This window comes from Fringilla coelebs (assembly GCF_963513975.1).
Source record: "Fringilla coelebs genome assembly, chromosome: 18".
Taxonomy (NCBI): Eukaryota; Metazoa; Chordata; class Aves; order Passeriformes; family Fringillidae; genus Fringilla; species Fringilla coelebs.
In genome coordinates, this window is record NC_140044.1 from 2,361,004 (window position 1) to 2,380,257 (window position 19,254).

Sequence of the window (19,254 nt, forward strand, 5' to 3'; positions counted from 1 at the left end):
GGGCTGTGGGATTTCAGAGGGCTCCCATCCACTTTTGGCCAAATTTTACTGATTTGAGGAAGTTTAGGTTCTGCAGGAAGTCCTCAAAGTGCTTTGTGCCACGGGAGTGAGGCAGGAGCTGCAATTTTCAGTGTCTGAGATGCAAAATAGCAGAACAAACATTCCTGGAGAGAAATGCAGCTCGTTTTCCCAGTGTTTTCTGAAAAAGGAACCTAAACCTGGGCTTCTGTGTGTCTCCTTGGCCCTGCAAGAGCTGATCAGTCCTTGAGGAAGGTGGCCCTGGGCTCTCAGGTGAGGATCCAGGTCACATCATGGCCCTGCTTCTTCCAGAGCTGTGTAAAAGAGGCAAAATGTACAATTTCTGAACACCTTGCTTATATAAACCATTTTTATGTTCTCATTTTCCCTTTGAAGGATAGAGGAAAGCCACTGGAGGTGTGCAGGGAGAAGAAAGAGGGAAGCACAGAGACATGAATGCCTGTCAGTGGTGAACTGGGAGGAAAAGCTGGGTTGGAGTTGCAATCCAGGCCCCTTCTCTCCTAAAGAGGTGTGAAATTCCAGCCTTTGCATTTGTTAGACTCATTGTAGCCTTGCAGAAATGAGCATTTTGGACCATCTGTAGGCACAGGCACAGCCAGGACACATGATGACTAACAGAACTTCTGAAAAACACAAACAAGCTGCCCTCCTGAAGGGTATTTTTATGGATTTTATATATTTATACACAGGAATCTGCTGGCTACGGTGAGAGCTTGTTTAGAGAATGCAGTTTTACAGTTCTGTGCCTTTTTCCTCTTTCTGCTGCTGGGCTGCTTACCCAGCACATATAGGAAGATATTTGAGCTACCAGACAATGGCATCTTGCTTTTTTATTAATGCACAAAACCAGGCAGTGAAATAATTGCCCCTTGGGATAGGAAATAAGGATGTTTCCATTTATTCCTGCGTGCATTCAAGCAAAGCCAGTCAATTGTCTAATGTACTGACTCGGGTTCTATTCATGTGTGTGGGACGCTGGAAATGAGGAGTTTCCATTACCTTAGAGCTTCCCTTTACTCTGTGTTTCAACTGGGATATTCTTTTGAAGCTCCACCACCTTCTAAGCTCTGCCAGCACCATGAAACAGCAGCAGTGTCTTCTGTTCCATCCCCTGAAAAGGACATTTTAACTTGTTTCACCCAAAATTATCAATCTTAAGGATTATGTGCACTCAAGAAGGCACGTGCTCCTTCCTGATCCTCAAAACTTCATGTTTTTGCTGTTTTTACACTGATTGTTCCTGAGCTGGCTAAAAGAAATTCTAATGTAAGACTCTTCAGAAGTTCCATTTTTCATTTCCTTTGAAAATGGAGCACTCAAATCACTCTGTCCAATCTTTGCCCATCTCCCAGCAAAAGAAGAGGTTTGGTCAAATGTGAAGGAAAAAAGGCTTTAAACTATCAGGGGGTCAAAAGTAAAAATAATTAAAGCCCTGCCTTCCTACAAAAAAATTGATACATAACCATAAAATAGTAGAATTTATGTTACTCAGTGGATCCCTGGAGCTGCTTCCTCCCCTCCCCTGTGGCAGCCAGGGCATGGCCTGGGCCACCCATCACCCCAGGGAGCATCACCTGCAAACCTGAGGATTAGCCAGGAGTCCACCTCATCAAACCAGGTGACTTCATGGCATCACTGCTTCCAGGTTAAAAAGAAACTTTTTGCCTGGTGTTTGCAGCTTCAGAGAGAAATCATGATGCAAAACTAGTAAAATATTCAATAAAAATAGAGCTTTAGTCTTAATTTAGTAACTGATTTCAGTTCACTTTATTCTTGACTCAGTTTTAATTTGCCCTCCACTTATTTCACTGTTATTTATTGTTTCTCCCTGACTCTTGGCTGCAGCCCTGCTGCCTGTCCCTTCAGAGTTTTGCAATATGAGTAAACCCAGAAATGCAGCTTGAAATGGGGCTGCCTTGCTGTGGTGGCTGGCTATGCTTTGCTGCATCCCTTTTTTCTATTTTTTTTTTTTTTTTTCTGCATGGAGTGTTTATCTACATCCTTGTAGATATTATGGCCTAATTATGGTTTGGACCCTCCCTCCTGACAGGGGTTTGGGCTGCCTTTGGAAACTTGTTCTGCAATAACAGCTGCATATTTTATTTTATTTTATTTTATTTTATTTTATTTTATTTTATTTTATTTTATTTTATTTTATTTTATTTTATTTTATTTTATTTTATTTTATTTTATTTTATTTTATTTTATTTTATTTTATTTTATTTATTTTTTTTTTTAAATTCGTACAGTTCATTCTTTGTTCCCAAACTGTTACCTCACTCAGGGAACACAAGGTTAGGGACAAAGATACTTCCCTGTCCCTGAAATAAACCTCTGAATGCTGTGTTTATTGATCATGCAGGTTTTGTGTGGGGAGGCTGGAGCCAGTTTTGTCAAAGCCTGCAGGGCCCATTTGGGATGGGGACCCAAGGAGCTGAGCCACAGGAAATGAAGTTGGGAACTTGTTCCCAAAGCCAGCCATGTTTTTGTGAAATCTGGGTGTTATCCAAGCAGTTGTGGCTGTCAGGACATTTCTCTGTGCCTCATGTCCCACCATCCATGGGTGACCCTCTCTGCCAAAATTCCTCAGGGGCTCCCCCTGGAACCATTTTTCAGGAGATTTTTAGATTCTGCTCTGTATCATTTGCTGCCTTCTCCCTCTTCCATTTGCACTTTCACAGGGTTATAGAAATAAGTTTGTTGCCAGTTTCAGATGCCCCTTTGCAGTCACTGGATGCTCCTGTGTGTCTCACAGGGATGCTCCAGCTGGTTTCCATGTACCATTGTTGTGTAAGGGCTGCCCACAAATATTCCCTTTTTTCCTCTCTTTTAGCTACACAGTCCTTTTTAACTGGTTCTTGTGAAGGCCCTTCTCACAGGCTACTACTGTGCCACGACACATTCCCTGAATATTCATAGGGAATATTTTTTACCCATAATTTAGAATTAACAGCATGGAATAATAGAGACACTTGCCCTGTGCCACAAAACTCAAATACTTGTTTTAAGTGCAGAAATTGACAATGAACCAAATAAAAAGAAAGATCTTTTAGGTGAGCATGGAGTTGATATTTCCAGGTCAATCAGCATAAAACCAAAGGGGATGTGGCAGTTAAAACCAGGGTTGGAAAGATAATGTTCTCCAGCTGATGGCTGCAACAATTATTTGTAATTGATTGAAATAGTTCTTTAGTGACAGAAAGTGGTTGAAAATTCTGCCAGCTCCCTCGCTAAAGAGAGAGAAAGGAAAATATTTGATTTCAGCTCTCTGGCGGGAGGGATCCTGTCTGGAAGCAGAAACAACTTCTGCCAGGTCCTCAACCTGTCCTTTTCTCTGCACATCACATCAACTGCACAGAGAAAGGCAAAATCCCCGAAGTCCATGAGCAGCTGCAGGTGTGGGGTCTGCTGGAGAGCTGAGAGCACAGAGCTGGCAGCTGAGCTGGGTGCTGGATTTGGGCTGGAGCAGCTGGCATGGAGGCACACATATTTTGGAGAAACAGTAATTAACCTCCAGTACAGCACCAGGGCAGCTGCCTGGGACCAGTAATTTTCTCCAACTCTTGCAGCAAAATTTGCCTGAGCTCATTTGTCAAGCTTTGAATCTTTAAATCCATAACTCTAATTAATTAAGAATCTCTAATTATCCAAAATGGTGCTCTATATTTAGGGTTAAGGTGTGGTGAAATCCAGAGAAAACATGAGAGAAGCTGGAGGATGTTCAGAGCAGGAGATGCCAGGAAAATGTGTGTTTTCAGAGGTGTGGGGGAAGCCAAATGGTCAAAGTGTCAGTGCCCTCCAGGGCAGGTCCTAGACTGCCAGAAATCGCTGTCCAGTGCTTGGACATGGATCCTTGTGTTCCTAAAACCAGTGGCCACCAAGCTTGTCAGCAGAGATGCTGATATGGGAGACCCAAGGCTGAGTAGCCCTTGGCATTTAAACAAACAACAAAAAAGCGTTGGTTTCTAAAGCAGAAGCACATGGAAAGATGTTCTGGTTCTTTCCAACCTTAACAAGAAACACCTGTGGGGAGAGCGCTGGAAACTGTGCAGGAGGCAAAACCCCGTTCACACCTGAAGGTCTTACTGCTTATGAAGTTAAAAGTATATCGCTTTTATATGGTCTGTAAGCAGCCGATGTGACTCACACAAAGCTGTAACGTGGACAGAGGCATCACTTGGAGCTAAAGTTTGGCCTTTCTGCAGAGGATCCAGTTTTCCAGACCTCGCACCAGTTCCTAGAAACCCAGGCTGCAGCGTTTGGGGATCTGAGCTGCCTTTGGGGCCGCTCGGCTCCGGCAGGGCAGCAGATCCAAACCTGAAACCCTTTCAGGGTGCTGCCCCTCCCGAGGATTTGTCAGCACCGTCCTTTGGCAGAGGTAAGCCGCGATGGCAGAGCGGAGCCAGGGCACATCTGCATGTGTATGAGCTCGTTGAGAGGAGGTTTAAAACTTATGCATGTTTGTGTGAGAGTGCCGGGCTGTGCCCTTCAGAGCCTCAAGTACCGCTCCACTAACGGGGAATCTTTGTGCTGCTGGCAGACAAACGCCTGTACTTAGTGGCTTTGTCTGCCGGGAGATAAAGGTTGATAAGATGCTCTTGTGAGGCGCTCCTGCTAATTTTCCCGCAGAGAGGAGAAATGCGCTCCGCAAATGTCCCCAGAAATGCGATCCGCAAAAAATGCTGGGCTGGGGGGAGGATTCAGAGTGATTTCTGTTTGCGTTTGAAGTAAAAATTGTTTCTGGTGATTTTCTTCGCGACTTATGTGATTGTGGTGTTATAAAACAACATGAGCGTAGCTAAAATTAATCCCTTTTTTCGTATTTACTGGCGAGGTAGGGCAGTGATTGGCATCAGAGACGTAAGGATGAGAATGAGTATGTGAGTGAGAACTCAAAAGGTGAGAGAAAGGTGTCAAAATCGATTACGGCTTTTCTTTAGTATTCATTTTCCTCAGATAAATCACGATGAATTAAAAAAAAAAAAAGCCTTTGTCGGTCAGGATGAGAGAAATATTCTGTTTTCCTTGGAAACCTCGAGGCTTCACCTTGGCAGCGCTGCGGGCGGGATGCGGGGATGCTCGGAGAGCGGGGTCCCGCGGGTGTCCCGGCTGTCCCCGGTGCCGGCGGTGCTGTCCCGGTGCCGGGCCCGGCTCGGCTCCCCGCGCTGTCCCGGCCGCTCCCGGCTCGGTCCCGCAGCGCTGCAGGTCCCGGCCTGCCGGGGCTGGGCCGTGGCAGCGATCACAGCCGGGGCCAGGGGTGATGCAGCCCCAGGCCAGCACCTTACATAAACCCCGCACGTTTGCATAAGGTGAAAACTGAGGAAACTTTTTTTCCCCCTTTTTTTTTTCTTTTTTTTTTTTTTTAATTATTAAAACGAAGAAAAAAAAAATAGAGGTGAAAGAGCTTTTCAAAAGGATATCAGAAACTTGTAGTTTCTGTGTCAGTAATTGATCAGAGAGGATTTCAAGGGTGACTGATTTGGAAATCTGTCCCAGAGTACTTGGGGAAGACACTTCCTCGGAGGTAGGGCCACAAACAGGAAGGAGATGTGCTGGTGATGGGGAGCTCATCCCTTGGGAAGGAACTGTTTCTCCAGACCTGTTGGAGAAATCCCTCCTTCCCCAGCAGGGAAGAGCCCAAGCTTGTGCAGTCCCAACCCAGGGCATTTTTAGTGCCTGTGGGTGACTCAGGTCTTGCTGCAGAGGTCAGTCCCTGGCCTGGCACCTCCAGAAATGCACCCAGAGCACAGACAGGGCAGTGCTGGCTGGGAGCAGGGGGCTCTGTGCAAGGACCACCAGGTGCAGCAGTGCTGGTGCCTCCTGGGCTGGGCTCCCTGCTGCCCACTGAGGCTGAGCCTGCCCAAGTCCTTCAGTGGAAAAATTATGTGGAGGTGAGGCAAAAAAATTCCAGGGAACTGTAAAGCTTGGATGTTGTCTCTGTTGTGATGCAGTGGGTAGTGCTGGCTGGTGTTAGTGAAATATCCAGGGTGTAGCTATGGCCATGGAGCTCATGAGCCACAGCTGCTGCATTAAAAAAAAATAAATTGCCATTTAAAAAAAAAATTAATAAAAGTGACATTTAAAAAAATTAGAGCAGGCCCCTAATTTTTACTGCAGTAAGTCACAGTGAAATACCTAAACACTTTGCATGACTAAAAAGGCAAATAGCTCCTTGCATGGGACTGTGAGGGGTGTGAAACCTGGCCTTGCAGCATGGCCTTAAAAAGTGGTTGTAAGAGGGATTGGATTTGTCTAGTGAAAAGCTTTACATTTTAAAATTTTTATGTTTCTTCCTCCTCATCGCTCTGCTTTTACATCTCTTATGAATTTACTGGTTGGGGAGGGGGAAATCTCCTGCCTTGTACCAGGGTGTGAACTTAAAATAGGATAAAAGGAAATAAACCTGTTGCAATAGGACTGCATGGAGGGGTAGCTCCAATTCTTCCTTTGGGTTTCCATCCCTGCCCTTTCAAATGTGTCCCTGCCCAGATGCACTGTGGGGTTATTCTGCATTCATGAGGATGACACAAGAAAAGCTGACTCTTCCTGTGGCTCCTGTGTGCCCTTCCCTGAACTCTGACCATGGCCTGGATCTGTCAGTGTTTAGGGATGTCATCACACCTGCCCAGGTGCTCCTTCCATCCCTCTGTCCCTTTCCAGGCCACTCTCAATCACCTTTGAATGGTTTTGTTGGTTTTTTTTTCACAGCCAGGCTCTTATTGGTAGTGCCAAGGGACAGGATGGGAAGCAAAGGGCACAAACTGCTGCCCAGGGAATTCCAGCAAACAATGGGGTAGAACTTCACTGTGAGGGTGAGCTGGGCACTGGAACAGGCTGCCCTGGGAGGCTGTGGAGCCTCATTCCCTGGGGATATTCAAAACCCATCTGAGGAAGGTGCTCAAGGGGACCCTGGCTGACCTGCAGTGACCCCTCCTGACCTGACCCACTCTGGGAGGCTCTGTGAAAGGTGGAAATGGTGATTACAGGATGCACTGGGATGTTGTGGAGCAGCCTTCCCTGGGACTTTAATGAGCTTCATTACAATAATGAGTCCAGCAAACCTGTCTGTGTTGCTGCTGCTGGGTGTGAGAGCTGATTCCTGGAGCTGGTGACTTGATGTCTGGCTGCTGGAAGTCTCTTTAGCTGGTGCTTGTGCCCTGTACTTATTTCTGAGGTTTGAAACTCCATCATGTGCAGGCAGCTCTGGGACTGTGTCCCAAGTACTTTGTAGGCAACCAAAGTTGTTGTTCCCAGCTTACCCAAATGAGCAGTTTGAAGGGAAGAAGGTTCTTGTGTCTAAGGAAGAACCATGACATTTACACAGCCTGAACTGGGTAAATAATGAAAGAACTGAACTTTTCCTCTCTAATTTTTGGGGGTTTTTAATCACTGTGAGAGTGTTCCCTCTGGGATGTGTTGGCTGACCTTTACAATACAGGGGGAAAGTGTCAAAGAACACCACCTCAGAAATAGGTACCTACAAACCCCTGGGGCCCAGGCTCTTTCTTCCAGCAGGGATAAAACCAGAGCCACCAGGCAGGTGGGGAATGGCATCCCTGGGGAGGGGAGAGGCTGAGGGAATGCACAGCAGCTCTCAGGGCCAGTGAGGGGAGCCTTCCACAGCCCCTTCCTCACAAGGAGCATTTCTGGTGAGTCACTGCTGGGCTAAGCCCTGCCCAGCCACGCTGCTGCCCTGGACCTTTCTGTGATGCAGAGGTTCTTCTTCTGCTCCTTCTCCTGGCAGGGCTGAGTGGCTGTGACAGTGATGCTGCTGCTGGCCCAGCCTCCCTGGAGATGCAGGAGGGTGTGGGTGAGATGCACAGTCACACTCACCCATCCCTGCTCTGGGCTCTGCTGTCCTGATCCTGCCAGAACACCCCAGAAACTGTGGGAGGGCTACAGACTGGGGAGGGATGGCAGCTCCTTTTCCATCCCACCCCAGGGCTGGACCACATCACCTTCTTATCCCAGAGGGTCGCTTGTCTGGCTGCACCTCTGAGTTTTTCCATGCAGTCATGCATTTCTGCTCCATGCTTCGGCTTCCTGCCTCATCAATGCAGCCCTCAGCATCCCTGTGGGTGAATTGCAGCCCAGCTCATCCTCAGGGGTGTGTGCTGGGGAAGGACTGCCTTGGGGATGTGCTGAGGGGCAGAAGGAACCATCCAGAAGTGCCCTGCTCTTGCTCTCCCAGGGATGCCTGGATGGGTTTCCTTCCCTGCCTGTGCTGGGAGACAGGGGCTGTGTGTGCCACCTGGGAGCTCTCCTGGGAGCACTGGTGGACTTTCCCATGTGCCACACAGGGAGCTCATTAAGGCCAGCCCCTGGCACAGGTTGCTCCTCACGGGATTATTTCCTCTCATTCCCCACCAAAACAGCCTCTCCTCCTGCACCAGCTCCTCTTCAGCCCCATCCCTTGGAGCAGGGAGTGACTTTTGGTGGCTGTTGACCACAATTTCCCTTCCAGTTTGAGGGATTCCCTCACTGGAGAGGTTCAGGTTTCCTCTCCTCTGTTTCCTGGCTGGATGGGGTGTCCATGCCCACAGCCAGGTCTGTCAGCAATGCTGTGGTGGAACTTTCCATGAAAAAAGGTGTGAGAGGACAACACCCAGGAGAGCTGGGAGAAGGGTGAGGAGCAGCCCTGCCATCCCTGTGGAATGCTCAAAGCACTGCAGGGATCTCCTGCAGCCCTTCCAGGACTTGGGCTGGAGCAGGGGAGAAGTGTGAGGGGGTGTGCAAGGTGGGTTTTAATTTTGTCTTCATTTCTCACCATCCAAACCTATTTATGTTGACAGTGCATTAAATTGGTTTTCCCCAAATCAAGTCTGTTTTGCTCATGGCAGCAGCTGGTCAGGGATCTCTGTGGTTTTTATGTGGAGCCATGAGTTTGTGAATTTTCTCTCCTGTTGAGGAAGGGTGGGGGTGTGGGTGGCTGCAGGCTGAGGTTAACCCACCACACTTGAGCAGCTCTGTGTTCACCCAGGGCTTAAGCTGTACCCTCACTTTTATCACAAACTTTTCCTTCTCTGCTGTTTAACCTGGTGTCCACAGGTCTCTAATTCTGCAGGAACCCTCGGGATAAATCCCTCAGTCAGTGTGTGGGGAGCACCACAGCTGAAATGGGCCAGGCTCCAGGGTCTGGATTCCCTGGGCTGTGAGGGTTCCAAAGGCTCTGTGTAATCTCCCACAGTCTAACCAGATTTTCCTCAATACTGTGAGCAACACACTCAGAATTTTCAGCCATAGCTAAAATTCTGTGGCTGAGAGTTTTAACTAGGGCTGTGTGTGTGCCTGTGATGGCCCCAGATGCAGCTGCAGGAAACTCTGTGTGCAAGGAAAGCTGCACTCCCAGCTCTGCATGCACAGGTCCAAACACTCGGATTCATTCTTAAGATGTGCACAAAACTCCTTCCCCTTCACTTGGTTTTACTGTAACTGACAAAGCTGCCTGACTCAAGCATTTCAGAAATCGAATGCTTAAGATTTCACTGTGGATTTTTTGGCTTCAAAGTGATTTTTGTTGTGTCCCCAGAGCCCGGTTAAATCCTTAGTTATAATGATTGCACACTGAAGGGTGCTGTTACATAGAAATGCTGTCCCATAATGGCTTCGTTGCTGTGGAAAATCCGATGTTATTTGGTCATTCCCTACGAGTTCCCTAAGCCATCAAGACATTTGCCTCAAGGCTACAAACACAAAGCTACAGGCAAAACCCTCTGGACATAATGAGTGGGCATTTATGCAGAACTAAAAACTGGAACAGCTGAGCAGTAGATCTATGAATAGCAAGCATGCCTCTAAGCACAAAAGACATCATTCTGCAATAAAGGGGTTTATAATGGTTCTGACATCTTGGATGTCAAGATCATGCTACGTTGTTGTAACTTTTTTTTTCCCCCCCTGTTTGTTTGTTTGAGCCGTGCTCCTGAAGGAAGGTGTGAGTAATTAAAGGGTGTGAAGGAAACCCTGTAGCTGGGTAAGAACAAAAATTGGGCAACGGGCACTTTTGGCAAGATCCATCATTTTGATCGTGTTTGTTGGGAACAAGCTCATTGCTCCCGTGCTGTGTTCCCAGTTCCACCCTTCAGGATTTCTTAGGGGGTTCCTCTTGTATCAGCAGCTCTAATAGGCTCAAATCTAATGTTAGCTGAGAAGTGTCTGCTGATGGAAACACAAAGATCGGACTAACCATAAGCTACAGGGTCAGGGAGTCAGGCAAGACAAAGAAGGGCAATAAAATTCAGAGTGATTTGGATCAATGGGGAGCTGGAGGAGTTTCCTGCTGAGAAATGGACCCCAGTGAGGGCTCAGGCCTTGGCAAATCATCCAGGGGCACTTCCAAAGGGATGGCAGGGATGAGATGGGAAGGGATGGGTGGCTCTTACACCAGGAGCATAATGAAAAACCAGAGCAGAAATTGGAGCTAGAATACAGAAACAGCCTAGAGGAAAAACAGGAGGGGAAAGGGGATGTAGGAATACACAAGATGATAAATCATTATCTCTGTGTTTGCATCCATGTGTATCTGATCAGTTCTTGAGATGCTGTTGAGTTCCAAGTTGATGTGCAGTTTTAGTGTTTTTATTTTTCTTTGTTTTTCCTGCATTTTCCTCGTGCCAAGGTGCTGTGGGACTGGGAAGGGATGTGCCAGCCCTTTGTGACTGGGGAAAACAAATTCAAACATGTCTTGGGATCCTTGCAAAATAGTTTGGGCCTCTCAAAACCATCCATTGCAGGGATGAGCAAAGGCAGCACCATGAAGTTCCTACAGGAAAATGTGGTGCAGGGTTTAGGTGCTGCCTCTGAGAAGGGAGGGAAGTCTGCACTGTTTGCAGCACAAACACCTGAGCTGGCTGTGACTGTGGCACAATAACCCAGCCCCTCACCTTGGGAAGCAAATTTCCCTTCCACCAGCACAGCAAGTGCAGAGATCAGTGCTAGAGAGCCCAGAAAGCTGGAGCAGCTTACAGTGCAGCTGTGCACTCATTTCCTCATGTCCAAAAGCCTTGCACAGCCACAAGCAAATTGTCTCTCCCCTTGGCATGTACCTTCCTTATCACTGAAAACCAGGTACTGTGTCTATTTTGCATCTCACCCTCAGAAGAGAGTCTAAACTGCAAGATGTCAGATATGGAGGGATGATACTTGAGTTGCTTAGGAAGCCAAAGGGATTAATTTAATTATCCCTCCATCTTCTTCCTTGCAGCTGATGGCTTTTCCTGCCAGGAGAGAGACTGCTGGGAGAATGGCAGCTCTGGCCTGCTGGCAGGTGATGGCTCTGTACTCTTGAGAAGTTAACTGATAGAGCAGCATGGAGGAGCTGGCACTGAGCTGTCCCCTTCACAAAATGCCAAGCTAAACCCCAGGATTGCTGCTTGGTCAGAGTGGTGTTGGCTGTGGTTTTATGAAGGCAGGGCTGTGCTGGAAACCTGTCCTTGCTGGGTGTTGCAGGGAATAGTCCTGCAACACCAAACTGGGCAGTCAGGTCCTGCAGTCAGAATTTGTTCTGTTGTGTTTGTACCAATTGCATTTCAGGCAAGGATTCTAATTTTTTCTCTGGAAAGCATCTTCTACTGCTGCATATTTTAGTAGCATTTCTGTCTGTGACTGGCAGAGAAAAGGTGATTTGGTGAAGAGGGGTTTTGACTGAAACCTGCTTCGGTTTTTTGGATGTTTGACTGGAGATGTGTATTTTTGGCTGTTAAACAAAATATCCTTTATAAAATGAGAACAGGGAATTAAAGTACCTGTGGTTTTGTATGCCAGCAAGTGAAGGGTAAAAAAGATGTGTAGTGACAGCAAAACTGGAAAGATGGAGGGCAGTGCATGCCCAGAGGTAGGGGTGGTTCTGCACCAAGGGTGAAGTTCTCCTGCACCAGGGGTCTCCTGGCACAGAGAACACAGACAGGCTGGTTCTCATCTCCTGCTCTGGGTGTGTGCTGTCCATCCCTAGAGGCCCCTCAGGCCCTGCAAGAAGTGCAGGACAGGAGTAAATCCCCCAGGTTTGTGCACTGAGAGTCCATAACCTGGTCTCTGACCCCACACCTACTCTTGACTTTGAGACCTGACTCTGCTTTTCCACCCCTTTATGTCTCCAAGTGCCCCTGGGAGCTGCAGCCTGCAGTGCTCAGGGGGATGTGGGAGTTCCTCCTTTGTCAGGTGGTGAAACCCTTCCAAGCAGTCCAGGAATTCTGCTCACAGAACATCTCCCTTATCAACCCTTCCTGTACAAACTGCATAATCCCCACTAGCCTGAGCAGCACTGCAAGCTTATTTGCTTTGTGATTTGTGGTCAGATCATTGCATTTCAGCCCTTACCAATGAAAGGAAATTACCAACAAGACACTGGTATTTACATTAATTGTGGCTTTGGGGAGATAGTCCAAAGAAAATTATGCTAAAGCCAGTTATTATGTGTCTCCCTAACAATTAGAATGAAACCCAAAGTTTATAAAACAAAAGTTGATCTCAAACAGATTTTAGCTGCTACTTGATATTTTCCCTAGAAAGGGCTAAGGGGAAAAAGGGAACTTTATATTTTTTTCTTCCTCCTTTCTTTCATTCACCTTTTAAAAACAGGGTGATGAACCTGACTGGAAAGGGAGCATGTGTACAACTGCAAGAGAAACTCCTAATTTGCAGTGAGCAGGACCTCAGCTTCCCAGGAGGTCTCATGAGTGGGCCAGTTGTCACACATGCCACACACTAAATATCAGGGTTTCCTTGGCTGAAGCTGTCGATTTTCATTGGTTTTGTTTCATCTCACAGCAGATTTGTGCAGCTCTGTAGGTTGAGCAGAAGTTTTGCTCTAAAACCTTCAAGGTACTCCCAGCTCCTTTCATGTGAATCCCACAAGATAATCTGTGAGTGTGCTGACTTCTTGCTCCTACTGCAATTTGAACTATTCCTGGACACTAGTTCAATGCTTTTCATGATGTTAGATGTATGATGAAAAGTAATTTAAGATTTCTCAGGATGACTCACTTGCCAGCATAGCAGATCCAAGAAACAAACACAGATGTGAGGTTTAAATTCTCCTTTGGCATAAAACACTGCCTCATGCCACAAACCACAAACTATGCCCAGTGGAGACTGGAACACTGTCTTTTTTTTTTTTTAGCTTCAGCTAGTCAGGTAACTTCTGACTGCAGAGGTGAGCAGGGACTCATGCACCTCGTTCTCTCACTAAATATCAAGTATTTCACTATAAGTGCAGCTTGTGCATCCTCACTAATGGTGGGATTTCCTCCAGCTCTGGATACCTGACCTGAGCCTCTCATGGAGGCTCTGGAGAGAGGAAATGCAGGCATTTCTGAAGGATGAATCATCTGCCTTGCTGTCAATGTCTATTTTAGGGACGTGCCTGAAGTGAGGTGAAATTAAATCCTTCCCCAAAAATTCTCCTGTAAGAAGGGGGATTTTGGATGCTCTGGGGAGGTAGCCTGGGCTTCCTTTCCTCGGATGACCCCTGAGCAGACATCCCTGATGTCAGTGCAGGTCCTGAGCAGATCCAGGCACAGGAATGTGTGTTCTGGCACCCAGTGCTCCTGCTGACCCCCTTTGGGCTTAATCTGCTCCCCCTTCCCCTCTCAGAGGCAAAAGGGACTGCACTGATATGTGGCTGGCCACCAAGAGGCTGCAGACTAAAAGTGTAACTGGGTTTAATTATGAAGGTATAATTGAGGTCTTTGTGTTTATAGGATAATTGTTTCTTTTTTAATATAACTCAAACTTCGCAATACAAGAAACAGGCCTGAACCTGTGGATGGAGCGCTGGAAACTGTCTAAGAAGATTAAGGTCTCTTAATTGATTTCACATAAACAGGTGTGACTGAATTCATCAGAAGAAGGTTAAGACTAAATGTATTCTGCTAATTATGTGAAAATTGCCAGAGTGTGCTGGGTTGAGCAATTGCCTTCCCTTTGCAAGTGGGATCATTCCTCAACTGTACATCAAATGGGAAAAATGACATTTCCTAAGCAAATGAGCCAACCTGTCACATGCTGGGCTTTATTTTGAAATTTCTTTGCTTGTAGACACGCTGGCAGAGGTGGATTTGGCAAGAGGACCTGGGAATGTCCCTGTGTGCTGGACCTGACTGGCAGTGTGGGAGGACAGGTGTCAGAGCAGGGCTGTGTCACGCTCTAAACTTCAGGAATCTGCACCATTGGGAATTCCTGTTCTGGAGAACTGAAGGAGTAGCTCTGTTCAAAACTCCTTGTTCTCAATGCTTCTGTGACCTCTTAAGTCAATTTTTTTCTTTAGTTAACTTTAGGCTTTGGAGATGCAGGGCATGGACATTTCAGCAGTGCATGGAACACCTTTTGTCTTGGCTTTAAAACAGCCACTGGAATATAAAACTCCTCGCCCAGCTGGCAGACAAACTGATTTATTCTGTTTACTCTGCACTCTTTGCCATCTGTCCTCTTAATCTTACATCTTGAGAGAACAAGATGGAATTGACAGTGTTGAATGCAGCTGTAGAAAGGAAAAAAGTCCTGCTTTTGAGACAACCACCTGAGCCTGTGCAGGTGTGACAATAAATTGTGTGAGGAGCTAAAAGTGTCCCAGCACAGCATCACCAGGGCGCTGCAATTACTCACTGGTGCTCCCAACAAAACCATTTGCTGATGAAATTGTTCTTTGAGTCTCCAAACTGAAGGGTGACTTGTATTTAAGGTGTGATTTCAGCAGCACATTTGCATAGAGATGCTCTAAAATTAGTTCAGTTGCCTAAAAGGCTGTTTTGTAATAGCAAAGATATTGTTTGTAACATTTAAAGTTAATATAGAAAATAATATGCCTCGTGTATTTTTGTCTTTTCCTATTTTAATTTTGAGACCCAAATGCAGACTTACATCAGTGAGCAGTGAGTGATGATTTCGTAGCACTTTGATTATGTGTTTTACTCAAGTTAAAGTGAGCAACTACCAGGTAATAAGGAGCAAAATCTTAATTTAAATCTGTATTTTAAAAAATCTCGCTTAATTGCCCCTCTACAGAATTCTCAAAAACCATCTTCTAAGCACAGATGCACAGTTTTATGTATATTATTTAAGATATTCACCATTCATTCAGATTTTCAGCTCTTTTTTTTGGAGATGAGGCTTTCTGAAGTACAAATCTTATTATTCTTACAGGATCCTAGCAGGAAAACCTGTCTGTGTCTGCATTTTGGTAAAGGGATGTAGTGGTTCTACCTGCACCTGCTGAACATGATCTAAAGTTATGCTGTTTCCAAAAGAAAAAAAAGGCATTATAAATGAACTAAACTCTGCAGAGGATATCAGACATTCAGACACAATCTTCCACTCATTTTGCTAGAGCATTGGGAGGAAAATAATTTCCAGATTTAGGCACCGTAATTTGGGAAAGAGATGGACCAGGTGAAGAGTATCTAAAAAGGAGGGGGAAAAGAATTTGTGAAAAAAGATTGAACTTGGGTTGCTTTTCTGGCAGACAAGACCAGGGTGGCATTGCCAGCCTTCAGAAAGAAGGAAGAGAGTTTATCCTCTGTGCTCATTCACCCATAAAAATAAATTTCTTGACTACAAAGCTAGACATCAGAAAACCATTTTTACTGTAAGGGGATATTTGTAAAGATTTTGAGTTTCGGCTGAGGAAAAGATGAGACAAACATCAGGTTGGAGAAGGGAGGGAAATAACTGGAAGATTTGTTTGAGATCCCTTCCAGCCCTGTTGTTCTAATTTTATGATTTATTTTTTTAATAACTGCTGCAAGCACTCTTGTACAATGAGTTAGAAGAAGTCATTTTAAAAAGTTGTAACTTCAGTTACTGAAAAATCATTCCTTATTCCAAGTAAACATGTCATCTTCATTTTCCTGCATTTTTTTTTTCCAGAAAAATGTCTTCCTTTAAATGGAATACGATAAAGAAGCTCTTTGGCAGTTTCCTGCCAGCCTTTCCAGAAATATATCTATAGGTGAAAGAAATAACTCTCATCAGAGCACATTGTCTGCAGGAGAGAAAAAAATCAAATCTTGAGTTATGTTGATGTGGAAAAGGATCGGTGTCTGACACTGGCTCACTCTTGTTCAAGTTTAAATTTATTTTGCAAATAGAAGCCCTGCTTCTTGCCATCTGCTTCAAACATCTCCTGCAGGCTGACTTTTGGCTGCTCATCACAGGAACTCTTTATTCTGCACATCCAAAGTTTCATTTGATTTCCAAAGGGGATGAATGCCCTGATTTCTTTGCTCCTTTGAAAACTCAAGCTGTTTTTTGGGTTTTTTTTCCTTTTTAATCAAGACCTGGCTGAGGGGGCTTTGCAATTGATAGGATTTAAGCACATGCCTTAAAATATTAAGATAAATTGGGTACTTCCTACTTGTTTGCTGCCTGGCACAAAGCTCATTTTACCCTTGTGCAAAAGGCTCCCACCTCGCTGCTTTTGTGCTGACATTAATCAGACCCTAAAATCCAAAGTTTCTCCATGAATTTGGAGCAGGGAGGGATTGTGAGAGGCAGTTTGGAGGGACAGGAATCTCAGGCAGACCCAGTGCTGCTCCATGGCAGGGGAGGCAAAAGGCAGAGAGCTTAACTATGAATGCAAACCAGTCCTCGGCAAAACATCTTCAGGGCATGGCTGCAAAGGGGGAAATGATTGATTGAAATAGATTTCCAAGTGATTTATCTAATCCAGAGTTCTTTGCCACATCCTCTCCAATTGATGAAAAAACAACACAATGCACTGAAAGGGTTTTGCTCTCCAAGGTGTGAGGTTATACAGGAATTACTGGTATTTTTTTAGTGATTGGAAGCACTTAATTCTTGGCCCCCTGCCTCATAATACAGCCCAGGCTGGTACAAGCAGTTCTGCAAAACATATAATTTTACTTCACTTGTTTTAATGATCAGGAAACATCTACTTTTAAACTGATCTCTGCTGTGCAATTACAAATGTTTTGATGGAAACACTTTTTTAAAATTAGTTTCATTCCCATAATGGCTCTAGTTAGACTGTTCCATTAGTAAGCAAAAGAATTGCAGTCTCTCATCAGGTTGTTTAGCTTTCCAAATCCAAATTTGTTTCTATTAAGAAACTGGATCAGAGTTGATTCTTTTTAAAAGATTGTCTTTAAAATCCTCAGCGTTGGAGAAATTAGATTTAAAACCAAGCTCTCTTTTTCAGGTCAGTTACTTTGTAATTGATAAACATATTTTAATGTTTCTGTTTAAACCAAAAAAAAAACCTCACAAGGTCTCAATCTTGAAGTGTGTTTTTCTAATTTATTTTCTTGTGCTCGTTTGGAAATTGTGAATGGAAGAACAATCTCTGTGTGTGTGGCAGATAAATCTGGAAATAAGCTAAAATTGTAGGTGAGAAGAATATTCGTGCTACTTAAAAAAACTTTATTTCTACTAACTAATAAAAAATAGTACAAATCAGGCTGGATTTTGAAGATTTGGGGCCATAAATACTGTCAATAAACGATTCTGACCTTTTTTTGGAAGGAGCTTAAAAACTGTGGAGGTTTTTGGGGGAGCTGGCTGTGAAATGTCAGGGTTCTGAGGTGGGATGTGTGTGAGTCCTTCCGTGGGAATGTGGCTGGCTGTCCCTGGCTGCAGATTGAGATATTATTGTGTAAATGAAACGTTGGGTATTCATTTTCCACAGAGCAGATTCAGTAATTACTGTGCTCACCCAGTAGATGACAGCTGTTATCATTCTGATGAAAAGAGCCCTAAATTAAAACCCTGTTGCTTTGCATAGATCCCTGTCAGAAACAAATGTTCATTTTCTTGGTTGGTCAGCCTCCCTCATTGAGTCCTTTGGCAGGTACAAATAAGGTCCAGATCTTTATTTTTGTTTACTGTGTTGTTTCCTGGTGTGTTGATAATTTTGCAGCTGAAAGGATGAATCCACACTTAAGTTTTGTTGGTTTTTGTGTTTGATTTTTCAACCAATAGTGGGGCATTTTGCACATGTGCAAAGGGTAAAACTACCCAGATCTTTTTAGGTTTGCCTTATAAAATGAGGTACAGTTAGAGAGAAAAGGTTTGATGATCAGAATGTGTTCCTAGCACGGATCTCTGCACACACAGAGTTGGAAAAGCAGGAAATTTCCTCTCCCTTTCCGTGGTGACATCTGCACAGCCAGGATGGGGAGGTGCTCCTTGTACACCTCTTGTTTTCTTTGAGAACCTTTCCCAATTATGGGAGATTAAACCCTTTAATGTGTCATCGTTTCAGGCCGGATGTCAACTGCCAAGCAGCTCTGCAGATAATGAGGGGAAAAATGAGCTTGTTGATGGGACAGGTTTGATAAACACAGCAGCTCCTTGTGCAGGGGGGTTTGGGGCATGAGGAAAGCTCTGACATGTGAGGGGACATTGGGGCTGAGTGAGGGTTTGAACATGAGCATCCCACTACTGTTATCCCACAGATATATAACTTTATTTAGCATTCCAGATTTCTGCTAGAACTACAGCCTGTCGCTGTTACCTTTACTTGGAATGACCTCTGTTTCACAAGAACAAAATTCAGGCCACCAAGAACCCTGTTTGTGTCTTTGTTTTTGTTTAAAAGCTCCACAGTTTATTGTAGCTGCTGTTCCAAAGGTGCTGGATAAAAAGAACTTGGATGGAGAAGGTTGGGTGCAGGGCAAAACCTGGGATTGAGTGTGGGGTTTGAGGGCTCTTAATTCTGTGAAATTAAATAAAGCAGCTTGAAGGGCAGCAAAGACTTTGAAACACTCAAAGATCCTGGGGAAAATTTGGATCTGCTTGGGGTTCCAAACTTTGTTTCCATACTGGGAGTTGTTCTTAAAGCAAATAAAAATCACTGGAGTGTCCCTTGGAAACAAAGCAGTCTGATCAAATTAAGAATTCTAAGATACTTTATTTTTTGAAGGCAATGGTAAATCATCTCTTTAGAAAAATGCAGTGCATGTCCCACAGCAGAAGAGTAACAATAAAAGCCCTCTTGAGCAAATATTGCAAAAGAAACTTTAAATAAAATCAAGCCCTCTATCTGTGTAAAATGTTTTGCTGCAAACTGTATCTTTTCTGCATTGTTAGTGGTCCAGGAGTAATTAAACCAGGCTTCTGCAGAGAAATGCTTCCCTGAGATTTTACAGAGAAGAATATTTTGGCACTTCACAGAATTACAGTTTTGTTTTGGGCTTTTATTTTCCCTTTTGCCTAAAGCTTCAAGGATAGTGGGAATATTGCCTGTGGATGTCATTACTCCAG